Here is a 21372-nt window from a genome sequence, read left to right on the forward strand (position 1 = left end):
AAAGCTAGCGAGTGGCCATCTAAGATGCTTCAATTGGTCCCAACCCACCTGGAGCAAAGAAAAATGAAGAACACCAAACATACAAGGAAAATATTAGCCCAAGAGACAAAAGGGGCCACATAAACCAGAGACTCCATCAGCCTGAGACCAGAAGAACTAAATAGATGGTGCCTGGCTACCACCCCTGACAGTGCAGGAGAAAAATGGGGTGCAGAACTCAAATTCTAGTAAAAGGCTAGACATAATGGTCTGACTGAGACTGGAGGAACTCCAGAAGACATGGCCCCCATAGCAGCACAACTGGAAAAATGTAATCGATGTCACTGAATTGAACTTGTAGAAATAACCCAGAACTAAAACCATTCCTGAAGCTAACTCTTCAGACAAAGAATAGACTGGACTATAAGACATAAAACAATACTCATGAAGAGTATGCTTCTTAGTTCAAGTAAATACACAAGATTAAATGGGCAGCTCCTGTCTGGAGGCGAGACGAGAAGGCAGAAAGGGATAGGAGTTGGTTGAATGGACACCGGAAATTCGGGGTGGAAAGAAGGAGTATGCTGTCACATTACAGGGATAGTAACCAGGGTCACGTAACAATGTGTGTATAAATGTTTGTCTGAGAAGCTAACTGGAGCTGTAAACTTTCACCTAAACCACAATAAAAATAAATAAATAATTGCAAAAAAAAAAAAAAAGAAAGAAAGAAACTGTGCTGTTGCTGGGGGAGGCAACATAGACCTAAGCTAAAATTTGCCATCAAGGTGTTTCTGATAGCGTTTGGGGAATAAAACATAAACACATGAAAAACGAAGTAAGATACGAAAGATCATGGCAAAATCTGGGAAAATATTTGCATGATAAAGGGGGAAAAAGCTACCCAATTGCTCTTGTATACGGAGGAAAGATAATATTAATAAGGCCTAGAACAATAGGTGAAGTTCTGTTTGTTATTACAATGCTTTTATTAATTAAATAAATATTACATACATATCTGCAAGACCAAGGACTTCTTCATTGCAAGTACCTTTTTTCACCAACATAAATGGCGACTATACACATGGATCTCGCCAGATGGAATACACAGGAATCAAATCGACTACATTTGTGGAAAGAGACAATGGAAAAGCTCAATATTATCAGTCAGAACAAGGCCAGGGGCCAACTGCAGAACAGACCATCAATTGCTCATATGCAAGTTCAAGCTGAAACTGAAGAAAATTAAAACAAGCCCAGGAGAGCCAAAGTATGACCTTGAGTATATCCTGCCTGAATCTAGAGACCATCTCAAGAATAGATTTGATGCACTGAACACTAATGACTGAAGACCAGATGAGTTGTGGAATGACTTCAAGGACATCATACATGAAGAAAGCAAGAGTTAAAAAGACAGGAAAGGAAGAATGGATGTCAGAAGAGACTCTGAAACTTGCTTCTTGAATGTCAAGTAGCTAAAGTAAAAGGAAGAAATGATGAAGTAAAAGAAATGAACAGAAGATTTCAAAGGGCAGCTCAAGAAGACAAAATAAAGTATTAGAATGACATATGCAAAGAGCTGGAGATAGAAAACCAAAAGGGAAGAACACGCTAGGCATTTCTCAAGCTGAAAGAACTGAAGAAAAAATTCAAGCCTTGAGTTGCAATAGTGAAGGATTCTATGGGGAAAATATTAAACGATGCAGGAAGCATCAAAATAAGATGGAAGGAATACACAGTCATTATACCAAAAAGAATTGGTCGGTGTTCAACCATTTCAAGAGGTAGCATATGATCAGGAGCCGATGGTACTGAAGGAAGAAGTCCAAGCTGCGCTGAAAGCATTGGTGATAAACAAGGCTCCAAGAATTGATGGAATATCAACTGAGATGTTTCAACAAATGAAGCAGCACTAGAAGCGCTCACTTGTCTATGCCAAGAAATTTGGAAGACAGCTAACTGGCCAACCGACTAGAAGAGATCCATACTTACGCCTATTCCCAAGAAAGGCAATCCAACCAAATGCGGAAACTATCAAACAATATCATTAATATCACATACAAGTAAAATTTTGCTGAGATCATTCAAAAGCAGTTGCAGCAGTATGTCGACAGGGGACTGCCAGAAATTCAGGCCGGATTCAGAAGAGGACAGGGAAACAGTGATATCATTGCTGATGTCAGATGGATCCTGGCTGAAAGCAGAGAATACCAGGAAGATGTTTACCTGTGTTTTATTGACTATGCTAAGGCATTCGACTGTGTGGATCATAACAAATTATGGATAACGTTGCAAAGAATGGGAATTCCAGAACACTTGATTGAACTCACGAGGAACCTGTACATAGATCAAGAGGCAGTTGTCCGGACAGAACAAGGGTACACTGTGTGGTTTAAAGTCAGGAAAGTTGTGTGTCAGGGTTGCATTATTTCACCATACCTATTCAGTCTGTATGCTGAGCAAATAATCTGAGAAGCTGGACTATATGAAGAGGATGGGAGGAAGACTCATTAACAACCTGTGTTATGCAGATGACACAACCTTGCTTGCTGAAAGTGAAGAGGACTTGAAGCACTTACTGACGAAGATCAAAGATCACAGTCTTCAGTACTGATTACATCTCAACTTAAAGAAAACAAAAATCCTCACAACTGGACCAACAAGCAACATCATGATAAATGGAGAAAAGATTGAAGTTGTCAAGGAGTACATTTTACTCAGACCCACAATCAACACCCATGAAAGCAGCAGTCAAGAAATCAAAAGATGCATTGCATTGGGCAAATCTGCTGCAAAAGACCTCTTTAAAGTGTTAAAAAGCAAAGACATCACCTTGAAGACTCAGGTGCGCCTGACCCAAGCAATGGTATTTTCAATCGCATCATATGCATGCGATAGCTGGATAATGAATAAGGAAGACCAAAGAAGAATTGACGCCTTTGAATTGTGGTGTTGGCTAAGAATATTGAATATCCCCGTCGACTGCCAAAAGAATGAACAAATCTGTCTTGGAAGAAGTACAGCCAGAATGCTCCTTAGAAGCAAGGATGGAGAGACTACGTCTTACATACTTTGGACACGTTGTCAGAAGGGATCAGTCCCTGGAGAAGGATATCTTGCTTGGTAAAGTAGAGGGTCAGTGAAAAAGAGGAAGACCCCCAACGAGATGGACTGACACAGTGGCTGCAACAATGGGCTGAGGCATAACGATTGTGAGCATGGCGCAGGACTGGGCAGTGTTCCGTTTTGTGGTACATAGGGTTGCTATAAGTCAGAACCGACTCGACGGCACCTAATAACAACAACAACACATACATATCATAAAATTCAAATAGTAGGGTACAACACTACTGCAAGCTGTTAGTAATAGGGGAAACTGAGTGTGGAGTATATGGGATCTCTCTGTACTATCTTCGCAACTTTTCTGCAAATATATAACCTAAAATAAAACAATTTAAATTAAAATTTATTTAAACTAAATAACTAAAACATTTAAATTTATTTAAATACCTGCCCCAGTGATCAATTTATATGTGCATTTGCACACATGTATGACCGTATCTCTAGAATAAGTTCATGCAAGTACAATTTCTAGCTTAAAGAATATGAGGCCATTTACCAGGCCACTGTGAGGTATATGTCAATGTAAGAACAATGATTCCTTCTCTTGTGTTTATAGTTCAGTAGGGTAATAAATTATGCTCATAAATAGCTATAATAAAATACAGAGATATGTATATGCATATATAGATATGCAGATATAGATTCTCACATATATGACACAAGATCCAAGAGTTTTCTGAGTTCAGAGTAGATAATCATCTTTGACTGGACAGACTGCTAAACATTTCATGGGGAATAAGGCATTTATGCTACTTCTATCCAGAGTCGTTTCCAAAATCTCTTACCTGATGCTCCTTGTTGCTAAAAAAAAAAAAGGACAGGATGTGAGATGTAGTCTGTGCCCAAGGACTTGAACAAAATTAATTCAGTCCAATAGTGACGGGGACCATTGCCCCATTACCTTGGGGCTTTTTCCTGACTTAATCAGCTACATATTAATCATCACTATTTTCCACAACAGATCCTTAGCCCCTTAAGAATACAAAGTATACTTTAATGAACTTTATATTCCAAATACCTAGCAGAGTTCCTGAGACACAGAATATGTTCAACATAAACTTACTGGAATGGTGTCTGACACATAGTAAGCCCTCAATAAATATTAGCTGACAGAATATTTGAACGGATGAATGAAAATATTTGACTAATTTTTTGTATTTAATGCTATCCTATAATCATCAATTTAGAATAAGCATATTTTAAAATCTATTTCATAGGTGGTATCCCAATAAAACTTTGTAATTTTTACACTAAAAAGATACTTCCTAAAGACAATTCAGTCACAAATTTAAAAATAACACACATTGGATACTGATCAGTACTATTTATAAGTTCTTCCTTGGGTAGGAATACAAGATGCTGCAACTGCTTCCAAATCAGCCAAGTGTACGGCCAATCAGTCCAAGAAACATAAAGATATATGTTCTCCAAGAACCCTAGATTATCATTTTAGAAATTAAAGAGTATATATATATATATAAAATCTTATCAGTTATTTGCCTCTTATTATTTTTGAGTAGCCACAGAACTTATGAAATTAATTTACCTAACATTCTGCCCTACTTCCTGTACTGGGTGCAGGCAGACTATTCCAGGAGGTTGCTTTCCTTATAAATCTTGAGATGACGAAACCTTGAGTCAATCAAAACCTGTGTTTCAGTTTCCTTTTGTCAGCTGAGGAAATTAATACTTGTTATGCATCTCCTCCTCAGGAAGACTGCAAAAAGCCATAATTTTTAGAACTCACTGAACTCCTTCTAGAAAAGTGTTCTATAAATACAAATTTTTATACTTTGCAATCATTACTTAAGTGATGGACAGAATTGTAATCAGAAAGGTTAAATAAGATATACTTTGAATTTTCCAAATGCTTTTTGCATGAACTTTGAAATCAAAGTTGGATATTTTGTGTTCAAGTACTTTTATTTGACCATAGTTCTTCATGAAGCACAAAATGTCCAGTAGATAACACAGTAGTGCGTACTGTACCTCACACACACACAAAAAAATTTCTTTCATAATAATTATTTAAGCTCTGGGTGCAAAACAGGCTACATTAATTTATTACATAAGAAATCTCTACCAATAGTCACTGAAATGCAGCACAATCATAAAACACATTTTTCTGTAAGTTTCATACTTGTGTACTATTTCAAAAATGATTAAATAAATATAGAGAGATTAAACTACAACCATTTTTTTGGTTTCTATTGTAGCTACATTTTTAGAATTTAATTATCATGCCAAAAGTGGTCTTCTGAAAGACACACTAAACACAGTGTGAATCAGCTTTTAAAAGTATGCACTATACCAAACACAATGGCTATTTCTCTCAGTAGAGCAAGCTGAAACAGACAAAGGGTTCAAATCCACTGTTCTTTTTTGGAGCTTCAGAATAATCAGTAGTCAATTAGTTTTGTAGGAAGAATTCAGAGCTTCTTTAAAAATACACGGCAGAAACATTAACTGGATGAAGTCCTATTCTGAAATTTCTTCTATAAATTATGCTCTTCTGATGAAGATCAGACTAAAATTTGACTACTGACAGAGAAGATCACACAGAAAAAGGTAATGCCAAAAGGCATTTTATTTTCTTCAGGATTGTTCAATTCAGTCTCCTGTTCCTCACCAGCCTTGTCATAAGAGAATTTGTACTACTATGAACATTTTTTTCCCAAAGTAATTTGAATACCAGATGGTATATCAGAGTTGATGCTAAATCTTTTGAAACATAGGCTCATTGGGAATGCACTTCTTATTTCTAAAATTAAGACTTAACAATTACCAGGTGCCATTTTGGTCAACACTGTCATATCTGCCTAAAAAAGTAAAAAGAAAAAAGATAGTTTTGTGTACAAGAGTTGCATGACTCATTTTTTATAAGGACAAGCCATTATACCTAGAGAGAAAACTGTCAAAAATAGGTTGTAAATAATCTGTTATTTTACAACTTCTTCCCACTGTTCCTCCTGATTATACTATCAAGAAGCAAGTGGAAAACTGGTCAAGGGAACCTAAAGCAAAAACTAATTGCTGTCGAATCGATTCCAACTCATGGCGACCCCATGTGTGTCACAGTAGATCTCCAGATCTTTCTTCTGAGGTGTCTCCAGGTGGATTTGAACCACCAACCTTTAAGTTAGTAGCATAGTGCTTAACCGTTACCACCACCTAGGGAGTAACCCATTGCCATCCAGTCGATTCCAACTCATAGCCACCCTATAGGACTGAGTAGAACTACCCTATAGGGTTTCCAAGGCTGTAATCTTTACGGAAGCAGATTGACACATCTTTCTCTTGCAGAGCAGCTGGTGGCTTTGAACTGTGGACCTTTCAGTTAGCAACCAAGGGCTTAATCACTGCGCCACCAAGGCTCCTTACTTAGGCCCTACCAGTGCCTTATTCTGGCAAGTCAGCCCCATTCAGCCTCTTTCTAGTTATAATTCTTGCTATTCTCTGTCAAACAGGGCTCTCCTCTTCAGGCTACTGTCCAGGCTGACTGATACTCCTTTTCTCTGGAGATTAAAGAAGTCCCAGCATAGTTGGATTCAGTCTCGCCTGCCCTGTCACTTAGCCACCTTGGCACAACTACTAGTTGGAGAACTCTTGATTTCAGAGATCTTGTCTTAGGGAGCAAGCAGCTGGCTGATTAAAATAAATATACATCTGTATGTGTTTCATGGGAAGGAGCCATCCAATCTCCAAAGAAAGCATTTGCTTTGTATTCATACTGCCACTAAGGTAGCACATCTAAGGACGTAAAGGGTAATTGCACTAAGCAGTTATGCAGCTGCAAGTTATTAATGGATGTAATGGGAAGAACAGGGAAGAAAGTCAAGTCAATCATTCATTCAACAGATATTTATGAGGCCTGTGTTGGGCATGCACTGAACTTCTGGTCTTGTAGTCTCATTTTCCCATTGGATGGGGTAGTCAATTTGTAGATAAAGGCAGTGCCATGGATATGTTGGATACTGATTTCTGCAAGGCATTTAGCAAGCTCTTTGCAATGCCCTTGTGGACAAGATGAAGAAAGGTAGGCGCGCCTGCTAGGAAGATTGATAGGAATGACTGATAAATGGATGGTGTCTTCAGGAAGGAGATCCATAATGTCAGTCGTGAGGGCTCTGATTCAGCTCTTTCTTATTCACCATTTGTTATCAGTGACTAAAATGAAGACACAAAGAGCCTCTTGATTAGTTTAGTATAAAGCTCTTAGGCTCTGGGTTTGAAACTCTGCTTTGCCACCTACTTGCCCAGAATTTAAATTCCGCTACCTTCGTTTTTCTCACACGTAAAAAGGGCCTAACGTTACTGACATTATAGACTTACTCTGAGGATGAAAGAATGCAATAAATATTAGTATTAACCATAATGCCTATTATCTCAGGAACAAATCTGCACTGTACACAGACACAAAGGATAGGTACTATGATTTATAGTGAGATCAAGATTTAAAAAAGATCCCCTGTAACTGGAAAAATGGATAAAAAAAGCATTTAAAAATGATAGTTTTTAATTTAATGAGCGCAAGTCTCTTTTTATCTTGTTTATCAGTGTGATGGTTAGTGTTAGGTGTCAACTTGGCCAGGCCATGATTCTCAGTATTATGTAATTATCCTCCATTTTGTGATCTCCCATAAGTAATATAATGTAATCACCTCCATGTGACCTGATGTGATCAGCCAATCAGTTATAAGTGGAGTTTCCTCAGGGGTGTGGCCTGCATCCCATACATACATACATACATACATACATACATACATACATACATATATACATACATATATATATATACACAGACATTTTGACAAAGCTCACTTGCTTGCCCTGGATGCTGTTTCTGGCTCATCATCATCTGACCTCCAGTTCTTGGGACTTGAGCCAGCAGCCTGTCATCTGACTTGCCAATTCTGGGTTCATTAGCCCTGGCAACCACATGAATCAGGAGACGCCTCCAGTCAATGCCTGACCCACAAACTTTGGGATATGCCAGCCTCCACAACTGCAGGAGCCATTTCCTTGAGATAATTTTCTCTCTCTCTCTCTCTCTATACATATATATACGCTTCACTAGTTTTGCTTCTCTAGTGAACCCAGCCTAAGACATTTGGTACTGAGAGAAGTTCTACAGAAACAAAATCATAAGGATGAGTGTTCTAAATTGGTTCTCAAGTCTGACTAGTCTTAAAGGTGCTGATGACTGTGCCTGTATTAGTAAAGAGGGCACTGCTAATCCATGGAATGAAGTGGTAATATTAATATGCAAAATATTACCACCAATAGATCACATATGGGTGAGAGGCCAGGCTCTGGGTGATTGCATATTTGATACCTTTCTACAATTTTGTCACAATGAGAAGTGTAGAGAAGCTGGTTGGTTGGTCCTACTTTCACTAGACAAAGTGGTGAAAGAGGTAAGCTCAAGGCTTCAGTGTCACAGCTCAAGGGCTGCATAGAAGACCTCAAAGTTACCGCCTGTACCCTGAAACAAAGCCTCACTTCTTATAGTAACACAGCTGATATTGCTGAAAACCAAACCCAGAGTCTTAAAATAAGAGTGGCTGAATTACAATGCCAATTAAATGCCCAACCTTGCATGGTGTCTGAAGTTAAAGTGAGGGCATTGATTGGGAAGAAATGGGATCCTGGAACTTGGGATGGGGACATATGGGCAGATAATCAGGAAGCTGGGGACACTGAGCCCCTAAATTCCATTGAATCACTACTGCCAGCAAAACCAGCCCTCTTACTCCTATCTGAAGAGATCACTCCATCTTTGTCTGCTAAGCCAGCCTGCTCAGGAAAAACATTATTCCTTCCACCCTCATCTGAAATGAGATTAACCCAGCTATGCTTAAAGAGTTTTTGTCTGAAATATCTCCTGGGGAGGTGCCTGGTGTGGTGCATGGGGCATTGCCTGAGGTAGAAGCCTTACAAGACATTGCTGAATAGTCCCAGGACCAACTCCCACCACTCATTTTTGCTTCTAAACCTTTAATAGACTTAAGTCCCAGTGAGCCCCAAAAGGTGAAGTACAAAGTGTGACATAGGAGGAAGTATACTACACTCGAAAATAACTGCTTGACTTTTCTAATACATACAAACAGAAACCTGGGGAATATGTGTGGGAATGGCTATGGAGAATGTGGGATAATGGTACAAGGAATATAAAGTTAGATCATACTGAGTTTATTGATATGGGCCCACTAAGCACAAATCCTTCATTCAGTGTTTCAGCTCAAGAGGTTAGAAAAGGATCTAACAGTTTATGCAGTTTGTTCATGAAGCATGGATTAAGTGGTGGCTGACGCTAAACGTCGTAGTATAGAGTTGAAGAAGGTATCCAAAGGCTTAGGGAAATTGGCATGTTAGAGTGGACTTATCAGGGTAGACCCACAGATCCTCACATGGAATGTCCAGAGGACATAACTTTTACCACAACAATAAGGTGCACATTTGTGAAGGGAGCCCCAGCAGCCTTGAAGACTGCTGTGATTGCTATTTTATATAAGTCAGATTTGACAGTGGAAACTTCCCTAACTGAATTAAGACATCTAACTACAATGGGGCTGATGAACCCCATGGTGGTAGCAGCTAAGTGATGGCACTTAATCGACAAAGATAAGGTGGGCATGGTTACCATAATGTACAGCAGAGTCAAAGCAGTAGTCAGAATAATCTGACTCATATGGACTTATGGTGTTGGCTACTTAGTCATGGTGTCACTAGGTGTGAAACAGATGGAAAATCTACTAAATATTTACTTGCTGTGTATAAGCAGAAGAATTCTAGGTCAAGTGAATGACAGTCTAACTTGAATTGCCAGAATAGAGTCATGCCCCTCAATCAATTCCCAGACTTGAGCCAGTTTACAGGCCCACAACTCCTTGAATGAAGGGGAGGCTGGGTCCCATTGAGGAAGGACTCAACTACACTGCCAAAAATTTATACTGTTTATCTTACTCCTAGCCTTCCCCAAAAGGAGCTACAGCCTTTTATAAGAGTAATTCTTCATTGGGGAAAAGGAAATAATCAGGCTTTTTGGGGAATTCTGGACATTGATTCTGAACTGACACTAATTCCAGGAGACTCAAAACATCACTATTGCCCACCAGTCAGATTGGGGGAATATGGATGTCAGGTTATTAATGGAATCTTAGTTCAGGTCTGTCTCACAGTAGGTCCAGTGGGTGCCCAAACCCATCCTCAAGTGGTTTTCCTAGTCTGGGAATGCATAACCAGAATAGACGTACTCAGCAACTGGCAAAACTCCCACACTGGATCCCTGACATGTGGAATAAGGACTATTATGGTAGGAAAAGCCAGGTGGAAGCCATCATAACTGCTTCTACATAAGAAAACAGTACACCAAAAGCAATACTGTATTCCTGGAGGGATTGCAGTGATTACTGCCACCATCAAGGACTTGAAGGATGCAGGGATGGTAATTCCCACCACATCCCCACTCAGCTCACCTATGTGGCCTGTGCAAAAACAGATGGATCTTGGAGATTGACACTGAATTAACAGAAACTTAACCAGGTGATGACTCTAATTGCAGCGGCTGTGCCAGATATGGTTTCATTGCTTGGGCAAATTAATACATCTCCTGGCAGCTGGTATGCAGCTATTGATCTGGCCAATACCTTTTTCTCAATTCCATTTTCAAAGGGTCACCAGAAGTAATTTGCCATCAGCTGGCAAGGTCAGCAATACATCTTCTCTGTCCTACCCCAGAGGTATATCAACTCCCCAGCCCTATGTCATAATTTAGTCTGCAGGGACTCTGATCGCCTTTCCCTTGCACAAGATGTCATACTGGTCCACTACACTGATGATATTATGCTGACTGAATCTAGTAAAGGAAGAACTATCAATGTCTCTAGACTTATTAGTAAGACATTTGTGTACTAGAGGGTGGGAAATTAATCTGACAAAAATTCAGGCACCTTCCACCTCAGTGAAATTTCTAGGGGTCCAGTGGTGTGGGGCATGTTGAGATATTCCTTTTAATGTGAAGGATAAGTTATTGCATCTGGCCCCTCCTACAACTAAAAAGGAGGCACAACACGTGGTGGGCTTCTTTGGATTTTGGAGGCAACATATTCCTCATTTGGATGCCTTACTCCTGCCTATTTATCAAATGACTTGAAAAGCTGCTAGTTTTGAGTGTGGCCCAGAACAAGAGAAGGCTCTGCGACAGGCTCAGGCTGCCATGCAAGCTGCCCTGCCACTTGGGTCATATGATCTAGCTGATCCAAGGTGCTTGAAGTGTCAGTGACAGATAGAGATGTTGTTTGCAGTCTTTGGCAAGCCCCTAGTGGTGAAACACAGTGCAGACCCTTAGGATTTTGGAGCAGAGTCCTGCCATCTTCTGCTTTTGGCTTGTCACTGGACCTTAGTAGAGACTGAATGCTTAACCATGGGCAACCAAGTCACCATGCAGCCTGAGCTACCCATCATGAACTGGGTGTTGTCTGACCCACAGAGTCATGATGTCAACATGCACAGCAGCAGTCCATCATTAAATGGAAGTGGTACATACGAGATTGGGCTCTAGCCGGACCTGAAGGCACAAGTAAGTTGCAATGAGGAAGTGGCTCAAATGCCCATGGTCTCCACTCCTGTCACATTACCTTCTCCCTCCCAGTCTGCATCTATGACCTCTTGGGGAGTTCCTTATGATCAGTTGACTGAAGAAGAAAAAATTCATGCCTGGTTTACAGATGGTTCTGTGTGATATGCAGGCATCACTCGAAAGTGGACAATGGCAGCATTGCAGCCCCTTTCCGGGACCTCCCTGAAGGACAGTGGTGAAGGGAAATCCTCCCAATGGGCAGAACTTTGAGCAGTGCACCTGGCTGTTCACTTTGCTTGGAAGGAGAAATGGTCAGATGTCCAATTGTATACTGATTCATGGGCTGTGGCCAACAGTTTGGTTAGATGGTCAGGGACTTGGAAGGAACATGATTGAAAAATTGGTGACAAGGAGGTGGGGGAAGAAGCATGTGGACAGACCTCTCTGAATGGGCCAAAGAAGTGAAGATATTTGTGTCTCATGTGAATGCTCATCAAACTGTGACCTCGGCAAAAGAGGATTTTAACAGCCTAGTGGATAGTATGACGTGTTCTGAGGAAACCAGTCATTGTCTTTCCCCAGCCACTCCTGTCATTGCTCAATGGGCTCATGAACAAAGTGGTCATAGTGGCAGGGATAGAAGTCATACACGGTTTCAGCAATATGGGCTTCCACTCATCAAGGCCGACTTGACTACAGCCACTGCTGAGTGTCCAATCTGCCAGCAGCAGAGACCAATGCTGAGTCCCCAGTATGGCACTATTTCTGGAGCTGATCAGCCAGCAACCTGGTGGCAGGTTGATTACACTGGACCACTTCCATCATGGAAAGGGCAGTGTTATGTTCCTACAGGGATAGACACTCTAGATATGGATTTCCCTCCCTGAATGCAATGCTTTTGCCAAAACTACCATCTGTGTACTCACAGAATGCCTTATCCACCGTCATGGTATCCCACACATCATTGCCTCAGATCAAGAGACTCACTTCACAGCAAATGAAGTATGGCAACAGGCCCATGGTCATGAAAATCACTGGTCCTACCATGTTCCCCATCATCCTGAAGCAGCTGGCTTGATAGAATGATGGAATGGCCTCCTAAAACACAATTACGGCACCAACTAGGTGGCAATACTTTGCAGGTTGGGGCAATATTCTTCAGGAGGCTGTATATGGTCTAAAGTAGCATCCACTATGTGGTGCTATTTCTCCCATAAACAAGACTCATGGGTCCAAGAATCTAGAGGTGGAAATGGGAGTGGCACCACTCACTGGCACCACTAGTGGCCCACTTGCAAAATTTTTGCTTCCTGTCTCCACGACTCTATGCTCTGTAGGTCTAGAGGTCTTAGTTCCAAAGAGAGGAATGCTCCCACCAGGAGACACAATACTGGTTCCATTGAACTGGAAGTTAAGAATGCCACTGGGACACTTTGAGCTTATCATGCTTCTGAATCAACAGGTAAAGAAGGGAGTTACTGTACTGGCTGGTTTGATTGATCCTGATTACCAAGGGAAAATCCAATTGATATTATATAACAGAGGTAAAGAAGAGTATGTCTGGAATACAGGAGATCCCTTAGGGTGTATCTTAGTACTACCATGTCTTTAATTAAAGTCAGTGGAAAACTACAGGAACCCAATTCTGACATGACTACTAATGGCCCAGACCCTTCAGGAATGAAGGTTTGGGTTTCCCCACCAGGCAAGAACCATGACCAGCTGAGGTAATTCCTGAGGGTAAAGGAATACAGAATGGGTGGTAGAACAAGGTAGTTCTAAATTTCTAAATTCCAGTTATGACCACATGACCACTTGCAGAAATGAGGACTGTAATTGATATGAGTATTTCTTTTTTATTATAAGTGTAAGTTTGCATACATATGTGTGTGTGTGTGTATAGAGGGAGAAAGCATATATTTTTGTTTTCTTCTCTCCCTTCTTCCATCACTTAAAAAATATAAAATGTAAATGGGGCTAGTGCGTTTTCTGTTGTGCACATGTTAGTTGTATCATACCACATTAGGCACAAGTATGACTTATAATTGCCTTATTTAAATATTATGTATGGTTTAAGGAGATGTGTACAGATACCAAGTTGACAAGGGGTGGACTGTGATGGTTAATGTTATCTGTCAACTTGGTTAGGCCATGATTCTCAGTGCTATGTAATTATCCTCCATTTTGTGATCTCCCATAGGTAATATAATGAAGTACCTCCATGATGTGACCTTATGTGATCAGCCAATTATTTGTAAGGGGATTGTCCTCAAAAGTGTGGCCTGTACCGAATATATATAGATAGATAGATAGATGTTCTGGCAAAGCAGGCTTGCTTGCTCTGGATTCTGTTTCTGGCTTGTCATCATCTGACCTCTGGTTCTTGGGACTTGAGCCAGTAGCTTGTTGTCTGACCTGCTGACTTTGGAATTCACCAGCTCTGCAGCCCTTGAGCCAGCAGTCTGTCATCCCACCTGCCGATTCTGGGTTTGTCTGTCCCTGCAACCATGTGAGTCAGGAGAAGCCTCCAGCTGATACCTGACCCACAGACTTTGGGACTTGCCAGCCTCCACACCCACATGAGCCATTTCCTTCAGATAAATCTTTCTCTCCATAGATATATAGTTTTGCTTCTCTAGAGAACCCAGCCTAAGACAATCAGTATAGTCCCAGCAGCTATTATAGAGATCCATAGATAACAGGTCTTCAAAAAGTGTTCACTGAATAAATGAATGAATGTTACAGCCTAAATTGAGGTACAAAAATCATTTTCATAAGTATGGGGGTCACACACATTAGAAGACACAGTCTGTTCCTCAAGCTGCTCATGGTTTGGTGAGGAGAGAGTCAGGTAAATGAAAAATAGCAATGCGGTATAATAAATGCTAAGATAGAGAGGTTTGCTCCAAGAGCACAGGAAGGGGCACTGAACTGAGTTCTGGGGGAGAAGGAAAAACAGAGTATATAGAGTGGAATCTCTGAGCCATACAGGAGACAGCTGAGTTAAGAAAGGGAAGGGAATTTAACACAGAGGGAGCTGCATATTCAAGGGCTGAGAAGTGAGAAAGAGCACCAAGTGTTTAGGAAATGGAAGCTAGTTTTCTATGACTACAGTTGAGAGTGTAAGATGGAAAGTGGCTTCAGGTTAGAATGGTGAAGTAACCTGGAACAAATATGAACTGCCTCATACTGTAAACTATGTACTTTGAAAAGTATTCAGTAGGCAAAGGGGAGGCACTGAAGTCTTTTACTCAGGATAAAAATTGTTTTTTGTTTCAGAAAGCTTACTCTGATCACAGTGAGGACATGGATTGGACATAAAAACCACTTAAGACACTGTCACAGTAAAACAGGCAGGAAATGAGGCTCTAAGTTAAGGCAGTTCATGGGGCAATTGAATATAAACGTTAGGAGAGAGATCTGGGTTGGTGAGATGTATTTGTGAATCACCAGAATATAGACAACAGCACATAATAACATAATAAACTGATCAGTAAGTGTGTAATCTAGGAAAAGGTGAAGGATGCTACCTTGGAAAACATCAACTGTAGCCTTTAAATAGTGATGTCACAAAGGATCTTACAAATGAGCCTGAGGGGAAGCAGTCAGAGCCAGGAGGAAATCTAGAAGGTGGTTTCAGGACCCCCGGAGAAGAAAGAGCCTCAAGTAATCAACAGGTTCAAATGTAGCAGAAACTAACTAGTATATCTTAAATTTGGTGCCCAGGAGATCATCAACGAACTGGGGAGGCATGTTTCAGTGAATTTAGGCCAAAGGAGAAGTCAGACTGTGGCACTTTCTGGAGTGAATCAAAAGTGAGGAAGCAGGAACTGTGAGGACAGACATCTCTTTTAAGAAGGTTGACACAAAATCACAGAGAGATTTTTAAACTATGGAAAGAGCTCAATGTGAACCTTCACCCAGAAAGGGGACCAGGATGGCACTGGATCCTGATGGCAAGTTATGGAGAAACATGAAGGAGAGGCAGCTATTGAAAATTTGGAATTATTCAGCTATTTGGAGATGAGACATATTTTCCCTGTCTCAGGATATGGCGTTGAAGGAAAAAACGGAGTGATACATGGAAGCAAACTTCAGCTCAATACAGAAAAAAACTGCAGAATTAGAACTCACCAACAACACAATGCTTATACCTCACCAGATTATGAACTTCTTGTCTCTGAAGTATTCAGGCAGAACTTGGCTACATGTGTGACCAGGATATGTAGCATGGATTCCAGCTCTAAAAAGCTGGATTAGATGGTTTTAGGTGAGTCCCTTTGAAGTCTTAAAATTAATCTTGTTAAGATTGGAGTTATAAACTTTTTCACCATGTCTAACACAGCTATAGAGATATGTTTCTGACATAGAAAGGGCTTCCTTCATGACCCCGAAGATAAATTTAATACTATGCAATATTATGTCACTGATTGTATTATACTGATATTGGCTAAAATATTTCAAAAAGCCTTTTGGAATCCTTATAAAGATCAAATTGTCTAATTTTTGTATTTATCTTTCCTTTTCTCTCAATTTCAAACTAATACCTGAAGGAGAGCATGTCTATGTACTTGAGGATTACAGTTCTCTTATTTGACAGAGAAGCTTAATCTCACGTATAATTATTTACATATTAAGGTGGACACATAATTAATAAAGAACGAGAAACGTTTTTCAAACTCAAGTGCCTGGCATCAGAACTAAATTACACCCAAGAACAAGATTTTATTTTGAAAGACTGTGCTCACTCACATTTTCTCATTCTTTCATTCTTTTTCTTTCTCATTTATACAAGCACACACATTTAATAAAATAAGGTAAAATATATCAACACAAAAGAAACTGAAAGACTGATTTGAATTATAACTATCTTTTCTAATGCTCCTTACCAAATCAAATGATAATGCTTTTATAATTAATATAATTCTCCCTCTAAAATGGCAATAAATGGCTCTTAAGTGCATAAGCATCTTGGCAGTGTCAAGTGCAGTAAGCCCTCAATAAACTCAAGTTCCCTTCTCCAATAAGAGATTAAGTGCTTGATTTGGGACAAAGGGAGTAAGGCCAAATGTGGAGAATAACTATACTGAGTACTGTAATCTTTAATTCTGCTATATTTACAGACATATAAGGAAGGTAGAACTTCCTTCAAAGTAGAAACACTCAAGGAAATATACAGAAAGCTGACATATCTAGCTGCTGCTGCTTCTAACATTAAATTTTTATATAATAAGGTCATCTTTGGCCTGTGACTACAAATATCCTAATACCTGGGGCAATTATGTTGAGGATAACAGTGTAAGAGCATGGAGAAAGGAAGGAAATACTTAGAACCTATGTACGAGCAATTACTTACTGAATATTCTTAAAGACAGTGCCCCTTAGTGCGCTATAAACTAGGTCTGCTGTGACAGAAGCTAAAATGATTGCTTAGGGACTACCAGACCATATCCAAGTGGCTTCTTCACAGCTTATACAATCTTCAAGCCTGTACCAAGTGGCAAATAAGATAGTCATAAGTGGAAAGGAGTTCAATTATTTGAATAGTCCCAAGTGTATGTCCCAAGGGTTTCTATTAGATTTGAAAGTTGCTTCTATAGTGAATCTATGCTCCAAGCAGCTAACCAAGCAGAATGTCCTATAATAGGCAGCAATAGTGGGCCAAATAGTAACATATTTCTCAACGTAACAGCTGCAGCTCTATTCAGTATAGAAAATGCACTCACGACATTTAGATTTCCTTTATATTTTTTAGTGTAAAACAGTAGTTCATCTCACTGTTCATAAATTCTTCTGCTCCATTAACAGTTTTAGTCAATAGAGGCCTGCTATGCTCTACTCAACTGTCACTAAATATGGGTCCATGTCAACTATGCTTCAATCTCCTAAGTAGTAATATTTGTAGAATGACACCTCATGGATCTAATCAGACATCATGCAACAGATTCACGGAGGACTATGCTAACTTTTTATATTGTTTTTGCCCTTCAGAAAAAAAAAATCCTGGGATATAACTCTAATTACATTCAATTATTAAAATTCCTATATATATGTATATGTACACATACAAATACTGCTGAGAGACTCAGAATCAAAATGTATTTATAAAAGTCTATACTCAACATGGAGCCCTGGTGGTCCAGTGGTTGAGAGCTTGGCTGCTAACCAAAAGGTCAGCAGGTCACTTCCACCAGCCTTTCCTTGGAAACCCTATGGGCAGTTCTACTCTGTCTTATAGGGTTGCTATGAGTCGGAATCAAGTTGATGGCAATGGATTTGGTTTTTCTGGTTTTTTATATCCAACATGTGGACATGAGTATAAACTATAGAAAGAAAGATGAATGAATGAATGAGTATCAAACTAATAACATGGAATCTCTAGAATTCATAAAATATTTCATAAAATATTTCATAATGCTAGTCTCCTTGCATGGTGCTAACAGAAATATCTAGAGAGAAGATACAAGTATATTATCACTAAATATCATCACCTATGTTAAAAGTAAAGGGCAGAGCAAGAACTGATAGGTGTTGCAACTGGAATTCATAAGTGTCACCAGGTGGAAAGAACCAAAATGAAAGGCATTCAGGAGTACAAGCTAATGTAAATAAGAGCTCTGGCATTTCAGATCCACCAGCCACTCCTTGGAAACCCTATGAAGCAGTTCTACTCTGTCCTACAGGGTCACTATGAGTCAGAATCAATTCAACAGCACATAACAACAGTTACAAGTAAAATGGAGGTTGAAGCATGAAATCTTGTCTTCTTTATTTTAAACACTACAGAATACAAATTTTAAAACAGAAAGGGACCATAACGATCATCTCTAGGAATAGCAGTGGTGGCAAATTCAAATGCCTTCAGGAGCCAGTCAGATAACATGAACACCATGGTGAGAGTCAAAATGCAATGAGGGGGGCTGTAGCAAACTAGGAGTGCATGCTTCTCTGAGAAACAAAAACCTCAAACAGAAACACCTTTCTAGGCAGAATCAGCAAGTGGATAACTGATATCAAGCCCAGATCAAGTCCAGTCACATCATTTTACAGACAGAAGCAGAGCTAGGCATTACTTCAGTCATTCAGCACATACATGAGCAATAACTATGCACCAGACACCACTATGTGCTAGGCAAATAGAATACAATGACCAATACAAGACAAAAAGGGTTTAAGTCCCCACAGGACTCCAGTCTAGACAGGGAGGCAGCTAATTAAACAAGCATGGACAAAACTGTGTGAGGATCTCTGCTATGATGAGGAAGTTCAAGGTACTGTGGGAACACACTGGAGGAGCACCCAACCCAGCTGTGTTCTTATGTATCTGTAAGTTAGTGACATGAGTGAGAGGAGAAGGAACCAGATGAAAACAGCAGAGGAAGAAAGCGCAGCAGGGCTTCATGGAGAAAAGTGTCTTTCAGGATTTCCATCAGTTGCTTTATTTTCCCACCCATTATATTAATACTCAATGGATTTATCCATTTCTAACAAAGACCTTTTTCTTGTAGCTCTAAAATTTATATGGTTCAGTAAGAATCTACTGAGTTTTTTCTATGGCCAAAGTGCTGTGTTACATGTGGGGAATAAAGACCAAGTCTGGCTAATGCCTTCCAGCAAGAAATGACAGTCTAATAGGGGATACAAGGCCTTTATGCCAATATTTATACTAGAAGATAGTATGTTAGTCTCATGAAACAGTTAGTGACAGCACAACCTAAACTGCCAGCATGAGTAAAGGAGATAATAAATACAATAGGATCTGACACATTATTTTGGGAACAGTAATTGGAACATGCCTTCATGAACCTCAACATTAATTTTTCAAGAATAATTATCCTTTCTCTAAAAGGAGTTGATATAATTTTTTTAAAGTCCTTCCCCTGATCTCTCCCCTCACCATGAATGCCATATATAAAATATCAGTATGTCTGCAGCATTGGAAAGTGGTTGAGAAACGCTTGATTAATTAATGGGTTGTTTTATGCTTGGAATTCAAACAAATTAAACAACGAAGATTGACAGGGGGTAATTTCTTCACTATCAGAAGGTATAATTTATTTCTGTAAGAGAGAAAACATAGAAAATATATAAATGAAGATGATACTGTTTCAGATATGAATATCTAGTGCTGCTCATATTGTAGATTACATTTCATTTTATTTCAAATACTTAAACAGCAAGAAAGAAGACTCAGAATTTATATTGACAAATTTTTCACAGATGCACTCTTTGTAGAATATACCAAAAGCAGCAGCGTCGTCATCTAACACTTACAGGTACTTACTGTCAGGTACTGTTCTAATTAATTTACTATCTTATTTAGAAGGAGCCCTAGTGGTGCAGTGGTTAATAGCTCAGCTACTAACCAAAAGGTCGGTGGTTCAAACCCACCAACTACTCTGTGGGAGAAAGATACAATAGTCTGACCGACAGATTACAGCCTTGGAAACCTTATGGGGCAGTTCTGTTCTGTCCTATAGGATGGCTATGAATTGGAATCAACTCAATGGCAACAGGTTTATCTTAGTTAGTTCTCACAATAAGTCTGTGAGGTAGGTGATATTGTTATCCCCATTTTATAGATGAGAATTCAAACACAAAGACCTGATATTGCTTGTCCAAAGTTATACAGCTTATAATGAGTGGTAGAGTCAGGATTCAACCTAAGAGTGTGACACCCCCTGCCCCTCTACTCAGTGTACACTCTTATCCTCTACTCAATAACAGTGTCCGACAACTTGATTTGGGAGGAGATAGGATTGAATTTTCTAGTGATAATACACTCTTCGGGAATTCAAGGAATTAGGCCATTAATTAAAATCTATTTTGAATAACTAGAAATATATTCTACCTTAATACAATTTCTAAATGAAGTAAAGGAAGGAAATGCAAGTTCTGTGCTTTTACCTGCTCCTTCACAAGATCAGCACTAGTGACTGTTAGGAGGTAAGTGATCACTGAAAAATGAGGAGACCTCATGGTCTGACACCAGAGACATGGTCCTTACTTGTTGGTGAAGATTGTCTAGCCATGTAGCAAAAGGAAAAATAATGCAAGCCTAAAGGACTGAGGGTTAAAATGTGAAATGTAAAACTTAATATGCAACAGTAATTAGGCTTTAAGTAATGTTTTCTTAGTTCTAACAAAAGAACAAGCAACAAAAGAAAAAAATAGATAAACTGAATCTTATCAAAATGAAAAACTATTGTTTCAAAACACATCATAAGAAAGTGAAAAGACAACCCACAGACTGAGAAAAAATATTTGCAAATCATTAATCTGACATAAGACTTTCATCTAGAATACATAAAGATAGAACTCTTACAACTCAATAACAAAATAATAAACAAATAACCCAATTAAAAAATGAGCAAAGGATTTGAACAGACATTTCTCCAAAGAAGACAAACAATAGCCAATAACCATATGAAAAGATATTCAACATCATTAGGAATCAGTAAAATGAAAATAAAAACAAAAATGAGATACCACTTTACCCCTACTAAACGGCTAAAATAAAAAAGACAATAACAGATGTTGACAAGGATGTGGAAAAATTGTAACCCTCATCATATATTGCTGGTGGAATTGTAAATGGTACAATCACATTAAAAAACAGTTTGGTAACTCCACAAAATATTAAACACAGAGTTAGCATATGACCCATCAATTCCACTCCTAGGCATATA

Source organism: Trichechus manatus, unplaced genomic scaffold (assembly GCF_000243295.1).
Source record: "Trichechus manatus latirostris isolate Lorelei unplaced genomic scaffold, TriManLat1.0 scaffold00017, whole genome shotgun sequence".
NCBI lineage: Eukaryota > Metazoa > Chordata > Mammalia > Sirenia > Trichechidae > Trichechus > Trichechus manatus.